The sequence below is a fragment of the Lepisma saccharinum genome, chromosome 3 (assembly GCF_977018435.1).
Source record: "Lepisma saccharinum chromosome 3, izLepSacc3.1, whole genome shotgun sequence".
NCBI lineage: Eukaryota > Metazoa > Arthropoda > Insecta > Zygentoma > Lepismatidae > Lepisma > Lepisma saccharinum.
Genome location: NC_139231.1, coordinates 110,294,349 through 110,318,916, shown reverse-complemented (window position 1 = coordinate 110,318,916; position 24,568 = coordinate 110,294,349). Strand labels below are relative to the sequence as shown.

General features: G+C 40.3%; 1 protein-coding gene across 1 annotated transcript in view; it reads left to right on the top strand.

The window, feature by feature from the left end:
* The window catches only part of LOC145985301 (kelch-like protein 5), a 297,996-nt gene that overhangs the window by 105,829 nt on the left and 167,599 nt on the right, over positions 1 to 24,568 (top strand). The gene's annotated exons all lie outside the window — the stretch shown is intronic.

Sequence of the window (24,568 nt, the reverse complement as noted above, 5' to 3'; positions counted from 1 at the left end):
CGTATTGGCTCTTTCATGCTGTCAAGCAAGGTGTAATCAGAGGACGCAAGGTCCCGCGAGTATGGAGGATGTTTGACAACGTGTGCGTGTGTGCAGACATATTGCGCCTGACGTTATCGTGTAAAGCTCCGGCCGTCTGCAGAATTCTCCGACGAAGTCGACGGAGCTTGTCGCAATACCTGTCACTATGGATCCTTTCAACAGCAGCAGGATACCATTACCATATCAGATTCCAGCTGTTTCCCACATTTGAAATCTAGTTCGTTCCTTGAAAGCCTACACCCAACTAAACACAACTGCTATGAGATTCATTGGTGCACACTACCTGTAACAGTTGTTACACCGTATTTCCACAAGAACCAGGTCGCCACCACTGTTACGTTCATTTCATGATGGCTCCACAACACCTCACTTATCCATGTTACACCCGATACTACTGGGAAAATAACCAGACCCGTGGCACCAATTCGCGGGAAAACTCTGCACTTTCGCTTGGCGACAGGCTAAGGTCACTAGTTACGTGAACCACAGTCGCTTTTCCCCCTAACGCGATCAATCCAGACTTGAATGATGTAGAGAACAGTTGCCGTCCGGCAATCTGCAGTTTGCCAGAAAGAAACTACCCACCCTTTGTGCACTGCAAAAAGCCGTAATTTGTGTTTGGAACTACGTTATCTTCAGAAGTAAACTGGTCAGTGCCTGGACGGTATGCTGCTTGCTGTTCAGGGCAAGAAGAGGTTCAAGTTAATATTAGTTTGTAGCTTTAGATTCTTGCTATTTAGCGTTGCTTTTCTGCCACTTTTGACTAATCGTAACGTTGAGGATGAGTGATGATATGATGACATTGATGAAGGGACACTCACAAAGAACACTTGTGCCTACTCGAGCGCAAGACCCCTGGCTCCGTAGCCCCCTGTGCTAACCACTTCGCTACCGAGATCGGCTTGGTATGTACCTGGTGTACTTCACAATCCGTTTCCATTTGAAGTAATAAATGGACCCAGCAATTTCGTTTTCAAGAGTAAAGTACACTACAGAGTCTCTGTTTCCAATACCTAAAAGTGCAAAGAACGTATGTGCGTTCTGAAACCAACGTAGATCCTTCTCAATTTTTTATCTAGTTATACCTGACGGTGAAGGTGATTCAAGCGTGTTGCTGTTCACTACTTACCAATTTTACAACTTTTTAAGTAAGTGCAGGCAGCTGATTTCAAGGTTCAAATTCTGAAACGCTGATACAAGGATTGAATTTTTTTATCCAGTGGGTTGGTAACACTGTTTAGTACACAAGTTCGCCCAGCCGTAAGATCAACATAGAGCAAAATAGCAACTAACCCGTCTTCTTACAAGGTAGTCCTTCCATGCCATTTCAAGTTCCCCCTTCTCCATTTAAGGAAAAAGAAAGAAAAATACAGCCAGAGGGTTTTTTTTTCGCACTCATTTTAGTTGGATTAAACGTGCGATATGAAAACGGAAGTTAGGCCGTCTCGAGATGCGGAGAGTGTAAGGAGGGGGGATGTAGAAGTGTGAGTGTTTCCAGAAATTGAGCTGGGGAAAGAAGATAAAAAGATCCAAGTCCAGCTGGCTGTACTTTTCGCGGATCAGTGAGAGACACGTCATTCATGGAACGATGTTGGGAGTCTTACGCAACGCCTTATGGAAGGAAATAGGAAGAACTCCTAATGCTTCTCTTTACGCCAATTTTCCTCGCTGTTGACGCCTGTTTCATCCCTCTTTTTCTCGTTCCTGTTTGCTTTCCCTCTTTTTGATCTTTTCTTTCTTTTTAGGGCCAGTTTTTCTCTTTGGCGCCTATTTTCCATCTTTTAGGACTTTTACTCTTTTTCGTCTATTTTATCTCTCATTGTGCCTCTTTCCCTACTTTGCTGCTTGTTTGCACATTTTTTTTTACACCTATTTGGTCTCTCATTGAAGCTCTTCTTTCTTTTATGCCTGTTTTCTTTTATTTACGCCTATGTTTGCTCTTTCAGAACCTATTTTCCCCTCTTCGATTCTATTTTATCTGTCTTTACACCTTTTCCTTTTTTTTTGTCTGTCTTCCCTCAATTTACGCCTTTATAGAACCTGTTTTCCCTCTTTGGCGTCGATGATATCTTCCATAGTGCTTTCTCCCTTCTTTTCTCTCTTTTAGGACCGGTTTTCCATTTTTAGAATCTATTTCATCTCTCACTGCACTTATTCCAATTTTCCTTCTTTCTCACTCCTATTTTCTCCCTTTTAGGATCAGTTTTCCCATATTAGTGCCTATTTTATCCCCCATTGCGCTTATTTGTTCTTTTCTGCTTCCCCCCCTACCTTTCAGCTTATTTTTTTCTCTCGTTTGGGCCTGTTTTCAATTCTTGGCACCTCTTTGTCATCTTTTGACGTCTACTTTTCCTCACTTAAGGACTTACTTTTACTTCTATAAGTTCCAAGCATATCTTACCATAATTCGTCCTCATCGTCGTTATTAACTTAAATACTACTGAATAGTTTTCTAGTTCCTGGGTGTGTTGTCTCGTGTATTCATTCACTCTGGCACATTGAAACACATATGTAGATTAACTTAAACTTTAATAATATGAAGCATGTAAATAACACTAAATATAAAGAAGGGTTCACACAAATGTACACGAATATGACGAGGCGTACAACACCTGTACGTCGTCTCACGACTCAACTCTGACACACACTGCGCATGCGCACACTGCATGGCAACAAGACCATATGAATGACAATTCATCTGAACTTCACGGTCTCTCTTGGAACATCAGCTTCCAAAATTAGACTAACTAAGTAACTCTCTAGCCTTCTTAAACGCGAAGGTTCCAAAATTAGAGTACACAATAATTATTACATTTTACAATATGACATATTACACTATAATACATAGATTACAATAAACACAAATTTTATTTCTGGTTACATATTTACACATTCTCAATTGGTAGAGGTGCTAATTTCATAATAGGCCTCTTTGGTTTTAACAATTGCAACTCGTACCAAACCATCTTGTCCTTTGTACCTAATTTCCACTTCAATGTGGGTACGTTATCTTCCTTTATCAACACTAAATCATTGACTTGAAGGTTAGGCAATCTCTTCTGCCACTTCGGTCTACTTTGAAGTCCAGATATATACTCCAAATGCCATCTCCAAAAATGCTGCACGATTTGTTGACACGCGTCAGGCGGTTAATCTTGCTCTTGGTGAAGTCCTCTTCTAGAATGTTAAGTAGGTTGTCGCCTGTCGCCAATCAGGAAATGTCCTGGCGTAAGTGCTGTCAGGTCATTGGGGTCACTTGACATGGCTGTGATTGGACGAGAGTTCAAACAACCTTCTATCTGCACTAATACTGTGTAAAGCTCTTCAAAATTCAACACAGCATTGCCAACAACACGTTTCAAATTATATTTAATGCATTTTATGTTACTTTCCCAAATTCCGCCAAACCAAGGTGAGGAAGGGGGAATAAAATGCCACTTGATTCCTTCATTTGTCAGAAAGGTATTCACAGTTTCTCTATGGTTCGGTTCTCTCAAAAAATACATTTTATGCAACAGTTTGTCAGCTCCTACATACTGGGTACCACAATCAGAATACAGGTTAGCAGTTTTACCTCAACGAAATAAGAAACGTCTCAAACATGCAATAAAAGCATTAGTAGTTGCTGAAGATACAACTTCAATGAGAACACACTTAGTAGAAAGACATATAAACAGAACAACATAACCCTTGATTATTTTATAGGATTTCAAAAATCCAGACTTCATTGAAATGGGACCTGCAAAGTCAGTGCCTGTGTTAATAAGAGGTCTCGCTTCGTTTACTCTAGGAGGCTGTAAACTTCCCATCAATTGTTTAGCTGTAATAGCCTTGACACGTCTACAAATAACACATTTCTTCACTATGCTACGAACCATATCTCGAAGCCCAACTATCCAATATGTTTGTGTCACAATAGCTTGTAACAGTTGTGGATTGGCATGAAGATTCTTCACATGTTCATGTCTCAATAACAGTTCAGTAAATGGATGATTTTTGGGTAACATTATAGGATGTTTGTTCTGTTTGTAAACAGTTGATCTCGCTCTCTTATGCTTCACGTTGGGATACCTTGACCCAGAACTCAGTCGCAGCTGATAACTCTTCGGTTGTCAACGTCTGCTCGTTTCGCTGCATGGAAGGTGATCTACAGTTGTTTATGAATCGAAACATCCAAGCAGTAACACGTATTAACCTACAGAAAAACGAGAATCTCTGGAGTAACTCCTTACAGTCAGAGGTTGTAGCTATCAGCACACGAATCCTTGTTTTTCTTTCTTCTTTTTTCACTTCTTCAATTTCCCCTACAGACGATTCATGCGTAGGCAACTCAGGCGAGTAAAGAAATGGTGGATCCTTCCACCATAAACGAGATTCACACAACTGTGTAGGGAAAGCACCATGGGAACCAATGTGTGCAGGGTTATTTTCCGCATAGTCTAGCTCGTCGCGGTTGACCTCAGAGGGTCAGCGTATGACGTTCTGACCATCATCCGCACGATAATGTGTCTCTAAGAACTGTTCATCACGCAATTGCTCTTTCTGACTCGGTACTACGCGTGTCTTAGGAATTACAGTCGCATTCAGGTCATTTTCTTTCACCACAATGTGAAAAGAAGAAAGAGATTTTCGACGTCTTTGTTGAGGAGTTTTGCCACAAAACCCATCGCAAGAGGGTTTGATTAGCCACGGGTTCGTTCATTCTCCCCTCTCTTCTTCCACTCATTAGTAACAATGAAAAAAGATCAGCCCCGATAAGTAGCTGAATGGAGTCGGTTTATGATATGTAGGGTCTGCAAGGTCAAGGTTACGTAAATGTCTGAAACTCAGGGTGATAAGTAATAATGCTTGTGGAACGGAGTTGGATATTTTCTTCACAACTAAGGGAGAACAATGATAGGATCTGTCCCCGTGTTTAGAGAGTTTGTTCAAGTCCACCGTAGAGTGTAAATTGCCGGCATTTACACCCGAAATTCCAGTAACCGACAGGAACACTTTTTTACGTTTCAAGCCTAATAATTGGGCTGCTTTCTCGCTCAAAAATGACATTTCACTAGAACTATCCAAAAGTGCTCGCATGGAGTGAAGCTGGTTTTGTTTATCACTTACCTTAGCTCGGTGCGAAGTTTCACGATGAATAGAAGTGTGGTGGGGTTTAGCACACACTCTACACAAGCCTGATGTACACTTATTCACAAAATGGGAATCTGATATACAATTAGAGCACAAACCATTCGATTTCACTAACACTTCCCTCTCTGGGACAGACAGACTCGTGTATTATTTACATTTACTCAAAAAATGCGATTCTTGACACACAGGGCATGAGGACGACGCGTGAAATGAATTAGCACCTCTTCTAGCACTGGGCTCACTGTGGTGGGTGGGAGGTTTCCTTTGGGATCCTGGTTTCGGGTCTTTGGACGATGCAGATGCTGCGAGCGCTCTCGCTCTGTTGTCAAGGAAGCCGCTCAGCTGTACGAAAGTAAGAAGTTGCTCCGACGAGACGCTCAGCTCCCATTGTTGTCTCGAAGTACTGTCCAATTTCTCCACTGTATGAAACACTAGGATAGCGTCCCAATGCTGCACTGGAATGTCCAACACACGTAAAACTCGAACACATTCTGTCGTCACGCCAACAAGCTTGCGTAAGCCGACAGCAGACTCAATTTGTAATGAGGGTTGAGACACAAGCCGCTTAATTGTGTCGTTCACTAGCGCGTGTTTCTGTTAGTCAGAATGTCCCATGCTTCTTTGTAATTTGAATTGGTTATTGGAATAGACTGTAACAATAATGCGGGTTCACCACGGATGCTCGATTTCAAATACTGCAGTTTTTGCGCCGGAGAAATTGACGCCTTGTTGTGTACGGACGCCACGAACAAGTCTCTAAAAGGAAGCCACTGCTGCAGATTACCTGTAAAAGTAGGCAAATCCAATCTCGGTAGACGCACTTTACTCACTGTCACGGTAGTTTGCTGCTTTTTCGCGATATACTATAACTTCGCCAATGCTTCGTCGAGCCTGTACTTCACTGAACCAATTTCCTCATCATATTGATCAAACTGTTCGTCGGTGCACTTTTCTGAGATTTCACGGATCAGTTTTTGAGTGTCTTCTGTCAGTTGTAATGCTTTGTCTATGTACACTAAAACACTCCCTTCGGTGAGATCATGTGCCGCGACTTTTTTCTCCAAACGTGTGACGTCACGTTTCAGAAGACGTTTGTTTGAAAGTATTTGCCCCATATTTAAGTCTCAAAACACGTAAAGTATATACACGAAGATCACAAATCACACCTGGCAAGGATACGGTGCACTGAATTGCTGGTAAGCCCAAAAACACTGTCTGTCGAAGCTCAAACACAAAGCCGTTAATAAGGCGCACTTTCTCAGCGAGAACGCAAGGGATGACCGAGCCGTAACGAATCGAATCAACCATTTATCCGGGCACAGGAGGACCATGAATAGTTTCCTAGTTCCTGAGTGTGTTGTCTCGTGTATTCATTCACTCTGGCACAATGAAACATATATGTAGATTAACTTAAACTTTAATAATATGAAGCATGTAAATAACACTAAATATAATGAAGGGTTCCACACAAATGTACATGAATATGACGAGGCGTACAACACCTGTACGTCGTCTCACGACTCAACTCGGACACAACTCAGACTTAACTTGCACACTGCATGGCAACAAGACCATATGAATGACAATTCGTCTGAACAACTACAAACAGCGGTCAAAGTCAAAAACTCAACATGAATCAGTCACTACTGATCAGCTACAAATAACTTAAATATATAGAAAAGTAGCATTGAATATGTACTCTAAATACCTATGTTCCATGGTTTGATGCCTACTTTCCCACGATTAGAGCCTGTTTTACTTGTCTGCTCTTATATCCCCTCTTTTGGCGCCCTTGCCCCTCATCCTAGCGCTCTACTCCAGTGCATATTTGTCTGCCAAATTTATAAGGTTTAGTGTCTACGAACCACCCCTTCGGTTCTCAACGTATTACATAATATTTGCTTCTCTCATTTTTCGTTTCGTACGCTCCTCCATTGATTTTCCTTTGGGCCAAACAGGAATGTTAATTATCTACGTCACTCTGGAATCCTCTTCTGTGTGCACGTCCGGAGTTTTCGAAAATTATTCCCATTGTAGCATCCGGTGGGGGGAGGGCGGTGTTTGACTTCGCCCCCCGTCCCCCCTGCCTTGAGTTATATCTTTCTGTTTCTCGTGTCGGGTTTAATTTCCTGTGGAAGCGAGTACCTGCCCGTCCTCCGGTGGAGAAGCTTTCCTTCCTGTGCCTCCGGCAGATGGCGCCATTGTTTACCTTCAACCAACAGAAATGGCGCGGAAATGAAAAGTTTGCCCGCGCTCCCAGGCAAGCAGTTCATCAACTTGTAAATCCGACGCTTCTCTAATGTTCCCCCGGCGACAAAAGCAGCGGTGCACTGACACTTGGAATTCAGTTTTCCTCCTCTGGGAGGCAGGCGTTGCGTGTTTGGTTATGATGAAGCCCAGGAATCGCTTTGTAGAATGGAAGAAAGAGGTATCATTGTTCTTCACTCCATGCGATACCAGTGTTTATTTATAAGCTTCAAAGTTCCAAATCTCCCCCACGAGAATAGTGGGACGCTATATTGAATGGTTATCGTCGAAAACACTTATCAGAGTTTGTTTTTTAAGCGTGCTTTGTGCACAAATGGTCTGATAAGGACTGGGCCTACAGTTTAAAGTAGAATCCAAGCCAGTATGCAGTGTGCCTGTGCCAGGTATTGAACCCAGTACTACTTAATTACAAGGCGACAGCGTTTAACTTCGTTACTGTCTCAGAATTTTTTTTTCACTTTTTCCGTTTTTTTCTTCATTTTACATAGCGCCGACCTACGAGGCGGAGTGGTTAGTGCAGCGCGCTATGACGCGAGGGTCCCCTTCATCAATTTCATCATGTCGTCACTCATCTTAGTCAAAGGTGGCAGAAAAGCGAAGCAAAATAAACCAAATAAATCAGTCCATCCATTTGTGCCCCTTCAGGAAAATCGTGACCGTGGAGATGAACGATGATTAGACTAAATCTGCGCCCGATAAAAATAAATTCGCATGAGGTAAGTTCAATTTATAATATGACTAACGGATTCAATGCCCTACGGTGCTTGGAGATATTTGGCGCCATTTTGATCTTCAGGACTGGGGAGAGGGAAGCATAGTAAAGTAGAAGCGGAGACTATTAGGAGTATGCACGTCTTACATGATCCAACATCCTGCCAATATTCAAGTTTTCTCCAACCTGAGCCAATTTTTGGCCTTGGGTTCATGTTCAGAGCAGAGCTCAAGCAGCTCGGAACGTTCGGCGGTGAGATCGTGAGTGCCGCTCAATGCATCCCCGTCGAGGTGGTTTATTCCATGGAAAGTGGTCCTACTCCATGTAAATAACAAAATGGGTCAATCTGGAAATTATTGTTCTTAATTGCATTAAGTTTTACGTGTTTGTGAATGCATATAATTGGCATATTTCACCAACAAAACTTGTTAGCATGTGTAACCTACGCTTCACAGACAATGCTATATTTTAAAACTCCACACACTTGACACTTCGTCAAATGCGTTTTATGCATTCAATGTCAAGATACTCAAGTTTGTTTTCCATTTGTTAACAGGCCATAAAGTACTTCATAATTATATGAAATAGGTTCATTATGAATATTTGAATCGAACGATACGCTGGAACGCCTCATATAATAAATTTCCATTATTTAAGTTTCGATGCATCACTATTAGAATAGAGAAGGGTAAGACTGCGAACCGTTTATTTTTCAGGGGAAATCATACACGGTTGGCACCACTGCTCCACAATCACTTCGCCCGAGATAGAACCTAGCCGTGGATGTTAGTGAAGACATGTTGGTAGTTCGTTGTGCTGAGAGAAGAAAGCGAGAAGAATTTTAAGGTGTTCACTATTTAATTTGATACTAAGTTTTCTTAGTACTTCTTCACTGTAAATTTAGAGAATATCACGATGTTGATTCATAGAGGCAGCTGTGTTAATGCCCCATCTTACTCTATATCACTAATGGTTTTCACACAGTAATCGCTGTCAACAGCTAGATCAGCCAAGAAGCAGAGTTAGGTAAATTACGCACAAGCAAGTAACACATTACCGCCACAAGGCCATAGAGAATGGTATTTAACCGATTACGCAAGCCTCTGCAGTGCATGTTTTGCAGCGTAACTTTACATGCTCAAGTTTAAAACAACACAATACAATATGCTTTATCCTAGCAAATAAATCCCCCAGATTCGAGTTTATGAAGGTTGCGCAGGTAAAGTAACACAAGTAGCGAAAACGTTACTCCGCAACTCAGCCAATGAGTTACAGCGAGAAGTATTTAAACTTTCAAAATAACGTTTACGTCATTTCCGGTTATAATCCGTTTATCTGCCCTCTAACGAATGTGGGTGCCGAGTTGTAATCCCGCAGTCGTATTCGGCATAAATCGGACATAACTAGGATTAAATGGCCGGGCAGGTAATTCTGATTAACATCCGAGCGTGGTACGGGAACTGCTGAAACCATGGCTGCTAATCCTCTAATGAATGTTCGAACAGGGCGCGGAATTATATGTTTAATGGGAGTATGGTTTATTTTCGGTCCTCGTTGTTCAAAGTCTTATCTACTTTGGTTTCCACCCGCTAATTTAAACCTCTAACCAGTGTTCGAATTGATCAATGTGTGAAGGGTGTGCCAGAATTTTTTCTTCATATGTAGATATTTTTTGTGTGGGTGTGTCGTCATCGCGCGCAGAACGTAATTTGTTTTAATCCTACAGTTCCTTCATCTGTACAATCTGGGTTAAGTTCCTGTTAAATGGAAGGTATTTTATTTGCTTTAAACGGAATATCTGGTTACAGTATTGTTTCATCCTTTTCTTAGGATATACGTGTTGTAATTTCTAGGAAATAAACTAGTTTATATAAATCTTTTTAAGAACTTTAACTGTGTTATGTCCATACCAAATAAAAATTAGGCCGTCTCTGTATACAACGAGGTGATAGAGAAGATCTGATTTAGGTAATTCGAATAGACTTTCCCATCTGTCAAATGACTGGTATCTAACGAGAACCGATGGGGAAACTTCTGACGGCTAGATTCGAGCTTGTCCCTGGTGACAGTGGCCTGAGGTGACCTCCCAGCTAAGAAACCAACGGTCGAGCTAGATCCAAGAAGTATAGAGGTGACGTCGATGGGCCTTTTTTAAATGATGATTGCGAAAAGGACGGCAGAAGGTGAATTTATTTATGAAGCTAATGCGAAATCTATGCGGGAGTGTTGCGTTATGTGAGAGAAAAGATTTCTTAACAACTAGTGTTAATCACGAGACGAGACATGTTCCGTCTCGTATGATAGGCGAGACGAGACAGGCGTTTTTAAATTCGAGACGAGACTGAACACATTGAGCAGAACGAACTAAAAGTGCCACCGTGGAGATAGGCCGGAGTTTGGTAAATCCACGGTAAAACTAGGAATGGTCACAAAACGGATATCCGCGTTTCAAATTATCCGATATCCGTTTCAGATTCAACGGATAATCCGGATAGAACAGATTTTGTGAAGGATGTGTAGAGAATCTGTACAGTGAAATACGAATATGACAAATAAAAGAGTGTGTGGATAGCCCGTTAAACGGATAAACTTCAAAACCGTCCGGATAATGCACACATTCGGATATCCGATATACGAATAAAATTACATCCGGGTTTGACTATCCCAAGTAAAACCTTCACGCCAGAGGGCAGGTTGATAGGCTGAGTAGCCTCAGAGAAGTCTCATTCTCAGCTAAGCCTTCAACTCAGACGTTCCCAAAGGTCAAAGAAGAGTGCACTGGCAAGACAAGTGCACTGGTTGAGTTGTATTTATTAAACGAGTATAGTATGATTTTTGAATATACAATTTTGTAAATTTACAATTCAAGTAATTCCACTCTTCCTAAAGATTTGACGTGCTTTAGTGTGTTATTTGTTCCTTCTCGGTACACATCGCGACAGATATCTAGACGTCATTTCGTTCCCGACATGTGTGAACATTTCAAGACCGTTAAACCACGATGACGGTTACGGTTTACCCTAACATTATCGGGATGTGCTTGTGGAGGGTGCAGAACCAGTATCACAATTCCCTTGGATGAGAGTAAATCTGGTGACCGTGGTGACCAACGCATTGTCGCTACACCACTACCGTTCCACATTGCCTGAGGGCCATCCTTGCTAATAGTGACAGCTATGCGCGCGTGACATTTCATGTACAGAAACTTGATGAAGTTCGTCGTTCTACAGTCACATATTCGAATAATATAGCAGCAATATACAGGGTGTCATTTTAATGGCGCCCACGGACCACGGAAACGTATTGAGGACATCAAAACAGACAACTTTTCTCTAACATTTTTCTCGTTAGTCATCATTTCCGCGCCACAGTCGTTCAAAGAAGGCCGTTTTGCCGCCTGAATGCTGGCAGCCACACACAACATTTGATTGCATTTCTGACGTCATGTCCCGTCGTGAAGCGATGCGTTCCAGGGTAGCCAGGAACACACATATTCTGTGAAAAATGACATAGCTACAATCAGCCAAACAACCAAACAAAACGAGAAAACACGTTCTGTAACCTAACAGGAAGTAAACAAATGATACGAAAAATGGTAGAAAGAAAATAGAATCCAAGTGGAAGAGATCATATCGAATTTTGTCTCAGCTTACATGTCAAAAATTTGCTAAGTTGGCATCTACAATTTAGTCTATCCACTTCGTCCTTCTGATACTAGTTGTCTGTGACACACTGAACAAATGACAAAACAGAAAATTCCAAAGGTAAGCAACACATAATATAATGTATATTCAGGGCATTATGAGGCAAGTGACAAAAATGGTTGACAATACAGGGATATAACTAGTAGTAATACAAGCTCTCCGACGACTGTATTTATCTACGCACCGGATACACATGTAATAGTTTGCAACTGTGAACAGGGCAGTATATTCGCTACTGATTCATAATTAGATTGTTACTGTGGTTGTGCGTGTTTTGGCCGTACTGTAACAACGTGAACCTCGGATACTTCCGTTATCAGCACAAGAGTACCACAAGGCATCTGGACACAAACCTGGAGATATCAACCTTGCAACAAGATTTGCAAATATTTGACATGTAGCTGGGCGTAAAGAGCCACATGCAAGCTGTAAGTCCAATAAAATTTATTGTTGTTGATATTTGACATGTAGGCTGAGACAAAATCCGATATTGATACTTCATTTTGAAAAGGTTTTTACATTTCTCATATCGTTGATTCACTTCCCCCCTTCCCCTGAGATGACTGCTGATCTTCTGACTGGTAGGCTATGATGTTCAGTCTCCTGGACGCGTTTCTCGCTTCGTTTTACAGCTAATAATGTGGTTGGTAGTTTGTCATTTTTCACAACATTTGTGTGTTCCTTGCAACCCTGCCGTGTTCTGTTTCGCCGCAGGAAATGACGTCACAGTAGTATAAAAGTATATAGGATGAGGACACACATAGCGTACAAATGAAGAGGTTATTTGATTAAACAGCCCGATTTGGCTACACTTAAAACTATGTCAAAATGCCCATATGCCCCAATTTCTCAAGTGTGATATGCTCTCAATCCCCAAGAATTCTGAATCCTAGTGTAGAAATGAAGAACCCTCAAGAGATAGATTTGCCCACACTTAAAATTATGTCAAGTACCCATATGATCTTATTGTTTACAGTGTGTTATTCTGTCAAAATCCCAAGAATCTTGAATTCTAGTGTACAAATGAAGAACCCCCCTCAGACAGATTTGCCCATGTGTGTAAAAGCTACATCTGCCAGATTGTTGTCCATAAGCTTGTCAAAAATATGCCCCCCCTTGATATTGTTTTGCCTATACTTAAAACTAAGCCAAAAATGCTCATAAAAGCCACCCTCACCCACCCACACCCACTTATATTTACTTCCGGTCCAGTAATATGCAGAGGCCTTCTAGAATTGCTCTGTGACTCTCTCATTTCTTACATCATAAACATATGATTTTTCACCTATAAGAATAACACTACATATGGTGTCATCAGGGAGTGTATCGTGGAATTCACAGATAATTTTAATGTTTGTCCTGTCATTAACCACAACTTGTTTCCTTTTTGAAGTGTTGATGACAAACATGGGTCTCTGTGCTTTGAATTCATCTGGTGTGTAATACATGTCAGTATTGCCAGTAGTGACCCTTTTGTATGCTGTAAATGCTTCATATAATTTAAGAAAATCATCCTTGGACATGTCTAAATTATAATTTTCTCTAGGAAATACCTCATTTCTGCCATTTTTAAGATAAATGTTCTTGATGTTGCAGTTATCAAATTTACTTGAATTTTTTTCCTGATTATTGTGTCTTCCAGTCTGAAACAGTACCACCACAAAATCTGGCATGTCATATTGTATACTGGAGAATGAGTTTGTAGCATCAAATTCATAATAGGCACCAGTGGCAGGCTTCTGTACACATTGATATGTATAAAATTGTAAAGGTACCTGTGGATTTTTTAGAATATCTGCTTTGTATTTAAGAGCATAACTGGCCTCATATTCAACAACCGGGATTCTTAGCTCCATAGTCTGAATAAGGCACTTGCCCTCATCAGGTAGGGTATTAGGCAGAGCTTTCCCGGTAGAGTTTAATGTACTGTACCTCATCAAAGCATTATTATCATTGGCAGCTCTTCTAAATGTAATTCTTAAACCACCCTTCCACATAATATCTTTGTAATCTGAGAAGAATCCTGGCAACAGGCGCATAGGAAACAATACTGTGTGGCTCTTGGATAATATTTTATCACCAGCTTCAAATCCTCCTATTTTGTAGTAAGAAGCCTCGGTTTTGGATAATTTTAGTGTGGCCAAAGCTGTAGAGGTAATGCCGGGGTAATCTACTCTGTTTATAACAACACCATGTTTTCTGATCTCAATTTCAGAGAACAGATGTGGCACAAAATTGTCTGATTTTTTAAAAAACATGTATAACAGCCAGGAGAGTTCAAATCTCAAACCCCCGTGCTTGTCACATGCATCATTTTTGAGTTATTCAAGCACGTAGGTAGAATTACAAGTTTTTTGAAAAAATTATAGAGGCACAAAACATAGAGAATTGTATATGCATGACATCTGAAAAGATTCCAGGTCTCCCTCACTTATAGTTTCTGAGATAATCAAATTCAAAAAATTATCGATTTTTTCAAAAACATGTATAACAGACAGGAGAGTTCAAATCTCAAACCCCCGTGCTTGTTACATGCATCATTTTTGAGTTATTCAAGCACATAGCAATTGCATGCACCACATGGCATATGAAAACATTACAGGTCCACATCACTTATAGTTTCTGAGATAATCAAAATTCAACAAATTTTCAGTATGTTGTTCAGTAGGGTACCACAAGTTGATATCTTCCTGCTGGAGTGGCACAGAATGCATAGTTCTCAAAATACTGTTAATACTGCACTTTTCATAAAATTCTATTTATAGAACAGACATAAATTGGACATTTTCAGCTTAAATATTGCATCTATCAAAAACATTATAGAGACCTAAAACATAGAGAATCATGCACAGAATTCACCTGAACAAATTCCAGGTCTCTAGCCCCTACAATTTTTGAGAAATCACAAAATCAAAAAATTATCGATTTTTTCAAAAAAAAATCTAAACAGCATCCAGAGTTGAAATACACAACTCCTGAGACTGTATCTTGAAAAATAGGCAAGTTATTCATGATCTAGAGAACAACAAGATATTTTGAAAAAATTGTAGAGACCAAAAAGTTGCATTTTAACATGCCCATGAGAAATCACCAAGTCCCATGTCTCTAGCATCAATAGTTTCAGAGATATAAGAGAAACAAAATTATTGATTTTTTCAAAATTTGAGTATGTTGTTCAGTACCCTATTCTGAATCACCCCCAGTAATATAAGCCACATGTGCTATCACACAAGCAAAACTGTAGGCCCGCACTCAGAATATCCTGTTTCAGGATTAACATAAACAGTGGTGTAAACAGATAGACTTGAATTACACGGCCGGCAGGTTATGTTACTCTGTGGGCCATGTAGGGTTAAGCAACCTGTGCCATAACACAAGCAAAATTGTAAGAAGAATATCCTGTTTCGGGATTGAGATGAACAGTGGTGTAAACAGATAGACTTGAATTACACGGCAGGCAGGTTATGTTACTCTGTGGGCCATGTCAGATCGTACCCATCACACAGGCATAGTCTTAAATTACACAGCGGGCAGGTTATATTTTCAAAGCTCTGCTATAATACATGTTGCCTGATCAATCAATCTAAAAGCCACTCGGATGTATTGGGATGCAATTAATCTACACACACATTAGATTAAAAGCATGCACTTAACCTAAAAGCATATAGAATCAATTAATTGATTCTTCCGAGCTTTCAGATTCTTGTGATCTAAAACAACATGTAGAATACACAATTGTGAGGGGGTAAAAATTGATGCTAGAGACATGGGACTTGGTGATTTCTCATGGGCATGTTAAAATGCAACTTTTTGGTCTCTACAATTTTTTCAAAATATCTTGTTGTTCTCTAGATCATGAATAACTTGCCTATTTTTCAAGATACAGTCTCAGGAGTTGTGTATTTCAACTCTGGATGCTGTTTAGATTTTTTTTTGAAAAAATCGATAATTTTTTGATTTTGTGATTTCTCAAAAATTGTAGGGGCTAGAGACCTGGAATTTGTTCAGGTGAATTCTGTGCATGATTCTCTATGTTTTAGGTCTCTATAATGTTTTTGATAGATGCAATATTTAAGCTGAAAATGTCCAATTTATGTCTGTTCTATAAATAGAATTTTATGAAAAGTGCAGTATTAACAGTATTTTGAGAACTATGCATTCTGTGCCACTCCAGCAGGAAGATATCAACTTGTGGTACCCTACTGAACAACATACTGAAAATTTGTTGAATTTTGATTATCTCAGAAACTATAAGTGATGTGGACCTGTAATGTTTTCATATGCCATGTGGTGCATGCAATTGCTATGTGCTTGAATAACTCAAAAATGATGCATGTAACAAGCACGGGGGTTTGAGATTTGAACTCTCCTGGCTGTTATACATGTTTTTGAAAGAATCGATAATTTTTTGAATTTGATTATCTCAGAAACTATAAGTGAGGGAGACCTGGAATCTTTTCAGATGTCATGCATATACAATTCTCTATGTTTTGTGCCTCTATAATTTTTTCAAAAAACTTGTAATTCTACCTATGTGCTTGAATAACTCAAAAATGATGCATGTGACAAGCACGGGGGTTTGAGATTTGAACTCTCCTGGCTGTTATACATGTTTTTTAAAAAATCAGACAATTTTGTGCCACATCTGTTCTCTGAAATTGAGATCAGAAAACATGGTGTTGTTATAAACAGAGTAGATTACCCCGGCATTACCTCTACAGCTTTGGCCACACTAAAATTATCCAAAACCGAGGCTTCTTACTACAAAATAGGAGGATTTGAAGCTGGTGATAAAATATTATCCAAGAGCCACACAGTATTGTTTCCTATGCGCCTGTTGCCAGAATTCTTCTCAGATTACAAAGATATTATGTGGAAGGGTGGTTTAAGAATTACATTTAGAAGAGCTGCCAATGATAATAATGCTTTGCTGAGGTACAGTACATTAAACTACCGGGGAAGCTCTGCCTAATACCCTACCTGATGAGGGCAAGTGCCTTATTCAGACTATGGAGCTAAGAATCCCGGTTGTTGAATATGAGGCCAGTTATGCTCTTAAATACAAAGCAGATATTCTAAAAAAATCCACAGGTACCTTTACAATTTTATACATATCAATGTGTACAGAAGCCTGCCACTGGTGCCTATTATGAATTTGATGCTACAAACTCATTCTCCAGTATACAATATGACATGCCAGATTTTGTGGTGGTACTGTTTCAGACTGGAAGACACAATAATCAGGAAAAAAATTCAAGTAAATTTGATAACTGCAACATCAAGAACATTTATCTTAAAAATGGCAGAAATGAGGTATTTCCTAGAGAAAATTATAATTTAGACATTTCCAAGGATGATTTTCTTAAATTATATGAAGCATTTACAGCATACAAAAGGGTCACTACTGGCAATACTGACATGTATTACACACCAGATGAATTCAAAGCACAGAGACCCATGTTTGTCATCAACACTTCAAAAAGGAAACAAGTTGTGGTTAATGACAGGACAAACATTAAAATTATCTGTGAATTCCACGATACACTCCCTGATGACACCATATGTAGTGTTATTCTTATAGGTGAAAAATCATATGTTTATGATGTAAGAAATGAGAGAGTCACAGAGCAATTCTAGAAGGCCTCTGCATATTACTGGACCGGAAGTAAATATAAGTGGGTGTGGGTGGGTGAGGGTGGCTTTTATGAGCATTTTTGGCTTAGTTTTAAGTATAGGCAAAACAATATCAAGGGGGGGCATATTTTTGACAAGCTTATGGACAACAATCTGGCAGATGTAGCTTTTACACACATGGGCAAATCTGTCTGAGGGGGGTTCTTCATTTGTACACTAGAATTCAAGATTCTTGGGATTTTGACAGAATAACACACTGTAAACAATAAGATCATATGGGTACTTGACATAATTTTAAGTGTGGGCAAATATCTCTCTTGAGGGTTCTTCATTTCTACACTAGGATTGAGAATTCTTGGGGATTGAGAGCATATCACACTTGAGAAATTGGGGCATATGGGCATCTTGGCATAGTTTTAAGTGTAGCCAAATCGGGCTGTTTAATCAAATAACCTCTTCATTTGTACGCTATGTGTGTCCTCATCCTATATACTTTTATACTACTCGTCACAAATTCGATCAAATGTTGTGTTGGGTTGCCAGCATCCAGGCGGCTGTAGCATCGAATCGACGCAACAACGAGAAAAATGTCACTGAGAAAAGTTGTTTGTTTCGATGTCCTCTGTGGTCCGTGGGCGCCATTAAAATGACATCCTGTATATCTCGGTGATATCTTACTAGCTAAATTTTTAAGTGCTTTTATTTTAATAATAATCTTAGAGTAATTATGATAGGGTTGCCAACACTAAGTTCCTGTGTGACCAAACTCTCTGTGACACACGACATAAGAGTGATTAGACACATCTTCGACAGTTGTTAGGACGCCAGGGATCCCGGGTTCGAATCCCGACCTTGGCACGTGATTGTCCTTTCATCATATCATCACTCATCCTCATGGTCGCTATTAGCCAAAAGTGACAGAAAAGCGAAGTAAAATAAACCTAATCTATCTATCTACTATCATCTGTCACAGATATGATGAGGGGAAAGTAACAATCCTCCACAGGTCGCTGTGAGCAGCTTGCAGAGACCCGTCTTCACCTACCTCCTCCCGTGAAGACGTAGCACCAGTGTTGCAAACCGTGTTGTTTTTCTCCATAGAATATGTATTGTATGTACTTGTGCTTGCAAACAGTACCTACAAGCACACGCAATTTAGATTACACGGGGTCTGCCTTGTCCCCCCTTCACAATTTGGTCACTTCTGTGAAAATTTTCCCTGGCGCAGTGTGTCCCCTAGTCACGTGCCTTCTCCACCATTTTTCACCCTCTTTCGCCCGTGAAGATCTTAGAACAGTTACAGATTTCTCTTACGTTCCTTCGTTATCTGAGCAGTGACAGATGGAGACAATTCTACCCGGACAGGGGAAATAAACGCAGAGTTATTTATTGCCTCCCTCCCACATCTTCGTGGAAGACAAGAATCGTAATACTTCTAGCATGATCTATGCGAATTCTTCTCCATTTATTCAAACGCAAAGAGAAGGCCACTTTTAGGAGGAATCTAACTAATGATGAAAAATTCTTCTTACATGATTTTTTCTGTGGCTGTACTTCTTCACTTAAAATTCAGGTCAACTTTTTTATATTATTACTAGCTGATTACCCGGCGTTGCCCAGGTATTTATTTATCGCAATCTTTTATTAGACATAAAAATAATGAATTCTAACTGTAGTGTATAATGTAACTAATTTTAAATGTGATCGTGAATGTCACCAATTAGCTTAGCGACTCCGAAAACTATGAATTCGACACTAATCTAGGTCATTTTTGGCATTTTATTTTTCACTCCCTCTCACCCCCCATGCCGATAGGTGATGAACTTGAAGTTGAACCTCATTGGGAGTGTCACGAAAACTATAGATTCCATTCGCAACACAGCCTGAATGTTAGACAACCCGAGAAACAATGTCGTTGTGCGGGATTGCATAGAGTCACGGATGTCTGTCTGTGCGGAATTTAATATCGGTCGTTTTGGATTATTTTTACATGTCACCCCTTCCCACCCCACCCCTAGGTGTGCCAGGGGTATCTTAACCCAAAAATATTATTTCCAGATTGCAAGTGTATCGTGTACCAAGTTTGGTTGAAAATGCTCCAGGCGTTCGAGAATTATGTCGGAACAAACAAATATGCACACCCACACACATACATCCATTTTTATATATATAATATATATAGAAGATAGAATATTATGCTGAAAATGTATTATTGCCAGGGTCGAAGTTTTGCATTTTTGCCAAAAAAGTGCGGTGTGACTATTACGAGGTCTGTCAGAAAAGTAGAGACTGATTTTCTGTAAACGATGGATTTTGTTCTTTTTACAAATCAAGGTTATCCCCGTCAAAATCGTTCCCTTCGGCAGCTACACAGCGATGGAGGCGTTGTTTTCATTGTTCGTAGCAGTGCTGGAAGGCTCTGCTGGAATACGTTTCAGCTCGTCGCTTACGCTCTTCTGGATATTATCCAAAGTATCAAAATGGCGCCCTTTCAAGTGGTTTTTGAGCAAGGGGGATAAAAAATAGTCACAGGGACTGAGATCCGGTGAATATGGGGGCTGAGGAACCATAGAAATGCTTTTTTTTTGCCAAAAATTCATTGATTGAGAGTGGCGTGTGACATGGTGCAAGGAACAATCTTGACGCACACTTTTCTCATGTCCAAAATCTTGTAAAATTTGATGTACGGGAAACACGTTCAAATTTAACTCACTACTGATCATTCTCACCGTCAATCGACGATCTGACCTCACAAGAGACTTCACTCTTTCCACATTGTCATCCGTTTTTAAGGTTGAAGCTCTTCCCGCACGAGATTCGTCTTCCACTTGATATCGGCCTTCTAAATAGGACTTGTGCCACCTAAACACTTGTGCCCTGGATAGTGCATGTTCTCTATAAGCCCTTTGTAACTTTCCATAAGTCACAGTACCGGATTCGGCGAGCTTTACACAAAATTTGATGGCAGACGTTGCTCAAACTTTTGCCATTCCATTTTCGTAACGCACCTCACAAACACAACTTCACTTTAGACGCTCTCAACAATCGTGTAGCAACTGTAGCAAGTTGAAACTTGTTCTCAGTCAACGACAAGCGTTAACCTAACAGCTTGTAGAGGTGGAGGCATCAGCGTTGCCGGTTCGTGCACAGTGTTGCCATTCTCATTACTTTTCTAACAGACCTCGTATGTGAAGCTTTTCTTTTTCTTTTTAAAAATATTGTGCCTGTATTACCGGCACATAAAAATCATTTATTACTAGCCGGACGCCAAAGTGTCCCGGGTTCGAATCCCGCTCGGGATTGGTTGTTTGTGAATGTCCATTCATCAATTTCATCACTCATCCCCATCTTCGCAAATTAGCCAAGAGGTGTAAAACATGGTAAGTGAGATTTTGGTAATTTTCGAGTTACAAAGTAAAATGTTCCATCCTTAAATTTTCGAGTGAAATTGCCACGTCATACAATTTGGATTGGACTCAGTAAAGTCTTCTGAAATTGGTAAACACAACTCGAAAACAATTTATCTACAGTATAACTTCCAATAACCTTTTTTCTTAATGAACTCATGAATAACCAAAATGCCACTTACCATGTTTTACACCCGAGCCCAACCATTAAGCAGGTGACGACGATTATGCGTTAAAATACGGCATTTGTACGTCAGTGTATATTTTACATTAAAGACCGAGACACTATTGGCTTGGGCTTGAAGTTTGAGGTCCGCTTAAAGTACAGACAGGCTAATCGAGACTGGGACTTACAGCAGCTAAAAGTGAGATCGGAACCATTATGTGCATCCACCGGGTATCGAGCAAGGATCGCTTGATTAGAAGGCGTTGACATTACCACCACGCCATTGGGTATGCTCAAACTAATTTTGATTGCACCAAAATGAAAAACGCACTTACAGTAATTTCTTTCGGTTACTACGTAAAGCTGTCCCTATATAAAAACAGAAAAGTCACCAAGGGCTGTTCTGAAAAAGGAGGGCCTAATGGCTGATCCTGTACAGTGGGATGCACAAATATTGCTCGACAAATTGTCCATAACTATTTCCCTAGATTTTTCTCGTACATGCTAAGTGCTTCTAATTGATTCTGCCACTTTTGGTTAATCGCGAAGATGAGGATGAGTGATGATATGATGAAATTGATGAAGTCACACTTGCAAGCCATGCCGAGATTCGAACACGAGATTCTACGTGCTTTTAAGGAATGGATTCTTAAGTATACTCTTTCAGAAGTTGTCAGCAGGTTGTTCGGCGTCTTGTTTCAATTCTCGAAACTCTCATTGCGTAAAACAAGAGTATGGACATGGTGAGCGACTCGAAATACTTATGCGTCCCACTCTACCTTTAACGTGAATGCAGAATTCTCTTCACCATCAATCGACAATGTTCTGCCGCCCAGAAATTTCCAGCTCCATCCTGGACAATATCGCGATCCGCGGGAATAAACAAAAAACACTTGTTGTTATGGCATGTGCATGTCGGGTGGGGGTATAGACGCCTGCACAAAACAAACACGGCCCGTTTGCCTTCGTTTACTCACGGAAGAACAACCCAATTATCTTTCAGCGGGCGGGGACGCACGGCCCATACAGCAGCGGTTGTGGATTAATCATGGGTTTCTGCGTCCTGGATATTCCCGCTCCGTAGGTGAACGCATTGACGTGCGGCGGCGTGTCGCGCAGAGGGGTGTGGGAAGGTTTCCTCATTAGCCGAATTTGTTCGTGGCGTCGTGACGCAGATTGAATGCACGCAGACAATTGACCGGCATTAATAAACACTAGAGCGGCTGGAATACATGAACGTGCGAGGACAATAATTCATGGAGGAAATTTCCCCAGGGGTTGGAGGCGAGGTCCCGCAACCGTGGCAATATTTTCAAGAGTATTATGGCTGATCATCTGTCTGCAGGAGAAGATTGCGTTTTCGTACTTCGCGGCAGCCCTGCTTTACGGATCCCATGGTAATTATTAGGCGAATCTCATTTTGCATTTTATAAATAGAGATGGCAGCACGTGCTCAAGGTGGTTCCATACGTATGAGCTCGTCGGGCGCTTTTTTCGGGAATTTCCCGCGTGACGTAGGTCGGAAGCTGTTGTATACCCTACAAAACGTTGTCCTCATCAAGGGAAAGATTGGCCTCACCACCGAAATTCCCGGGTTCGAGTCCCATCGTAAGTATGGGTGTTATTTGTGATTGTCCCTTCATCAATTTCATGTATTCATCACCCATTCTCATCATCGCGATTAGCCTAAAATGACAGGAAAGCGACGCTTTATAACAAAAATACAAAAATGAAAGGAAATTTAGGTAATGTTTTAGGTAAAAAGAGAAGAGAATTACGTAATGTTTTAAGATTTCAGAGAAATGATGAAACCACACTAATAATTATTATTAGAATCAAGTTCCTGTCAACTGTGAGAGGCATTTTTTGCTTTCCCTTAAACTATTATTAACATTTTTTAATTTGACTTGGGAATGAACAATCAGTAACTTACAAAGTTATTAACGTAATGTTGCCTAATGTAATTTTATATGATTTAATGTTATTTTATTCCTTCCTTACTTCCATTCATTCCATCAATAGTATTTTGTAAATTGATTTTTACAAAATTTCATTTTTCTCGAGACGGCGGGAAATAGTTTGATTTAGGAAAAGAGTTGTAGCACTGATTAACCCCCCCCCCTCCCAAGTTTTTGTTGTGTTATGTTCTAGTTTCGGTTTGTATTTTACGCCCGTGGTCCCCGATAGCGTAGTAGCTACCGCTGTCGTCTTCTGATCACTTGGTGGCCACCCGATGGCGCAGTGTCAGCGTCGTCGCCTTGTAATCAAACTGTACCGGGTTCGATACCTGGTGGAGGTACAAGTTGTTCGGATCCCACTTTAAACTGTAGGTCCAGTCCCGATTAGCCTTACTGTGCATAAAGTGGACTTAAAACACCAAATCAATCAATCAATCGATCAAATTCTGATCATTTGATCTAAGTTTGGTCCCTGGTGGAAACCCGTTGCACAGTCGTTCGGTTCCCTCTTTAAACTGCAGATCCGTCTAGATTAGACTATCTGCGCATAAGTGAAGCAACAATAAACGCTGTTATATGCTAAATGTGCCAGCTTCGTTAACGAACGCGTTGAAAGTTGTCTCACGATATCTCCACCGAAGGTTCCGGTTCGAGTCCCTTTTTCAAGGCACCCAAACGTCATCGTCCCTCCCAGTGTTGCCACATGAAGAGTAATTCTGATTGCATTTTTAGGCGAAAAAGGGAAATTTCGATTAAAAATAACCAAAATTTCAGGGAAATTTGAAGACAACAGACTCAACATTTTTCAGGTTATGTTATATAAGATGCTAGTTTCATATCTATAAATCTTGTGTGTTACTTGTTATTTGCACTCCTTTGAGTATGAGCATAATGTATGTTTTTATATTTTGTTCATATCACGTCGCTTTTGTACATCTTCAGTTAATAGTGACGACGAGAATAATTGAACATACACAACTGTAAAATCATGTTTATACACAACTGTAATATCATGTTTGACCAGGATTAGAACCTGTGCATCTGGCCCGGTAGAAAAAAAGGTTGGCTTAAGCATGTACATGATAGATTTTGATTGTTTTGCTTTATTTTACTTCGCTTTTTGTGCCAATTTTGGCTAATTTGCGAAGATAGAGATGAGTGATGAAATTGATGAATGGACACTCACAAACATCCATGCTCAGGCCGAGATTCGAACCTGGGACCCTTGGCGTCGTAGCGCGATGTGCTAACCATTTCGCCACGGTGGCCGGCTATATGGTGAATCTGTTTTAACATTTTTCATGTATACGAACGTGGACCAACGTAAAGCACTACTGTTGCTATTACTATTATTACTTGTATTATTAATCGTATTAACTATTGGTATACGATTTATTTAGATGAAGGGAAAAATTGAGTAAGAAAGGGAAATTTTGCCACTTGCAAAGTAAAATTTTCCACGCAGTACACGCTAGAATACATTATGTAGACTAGTGTCTTGACTCGCAACCAGTATAATCCTCTGTGCGGCTCCTGTTGTGTTG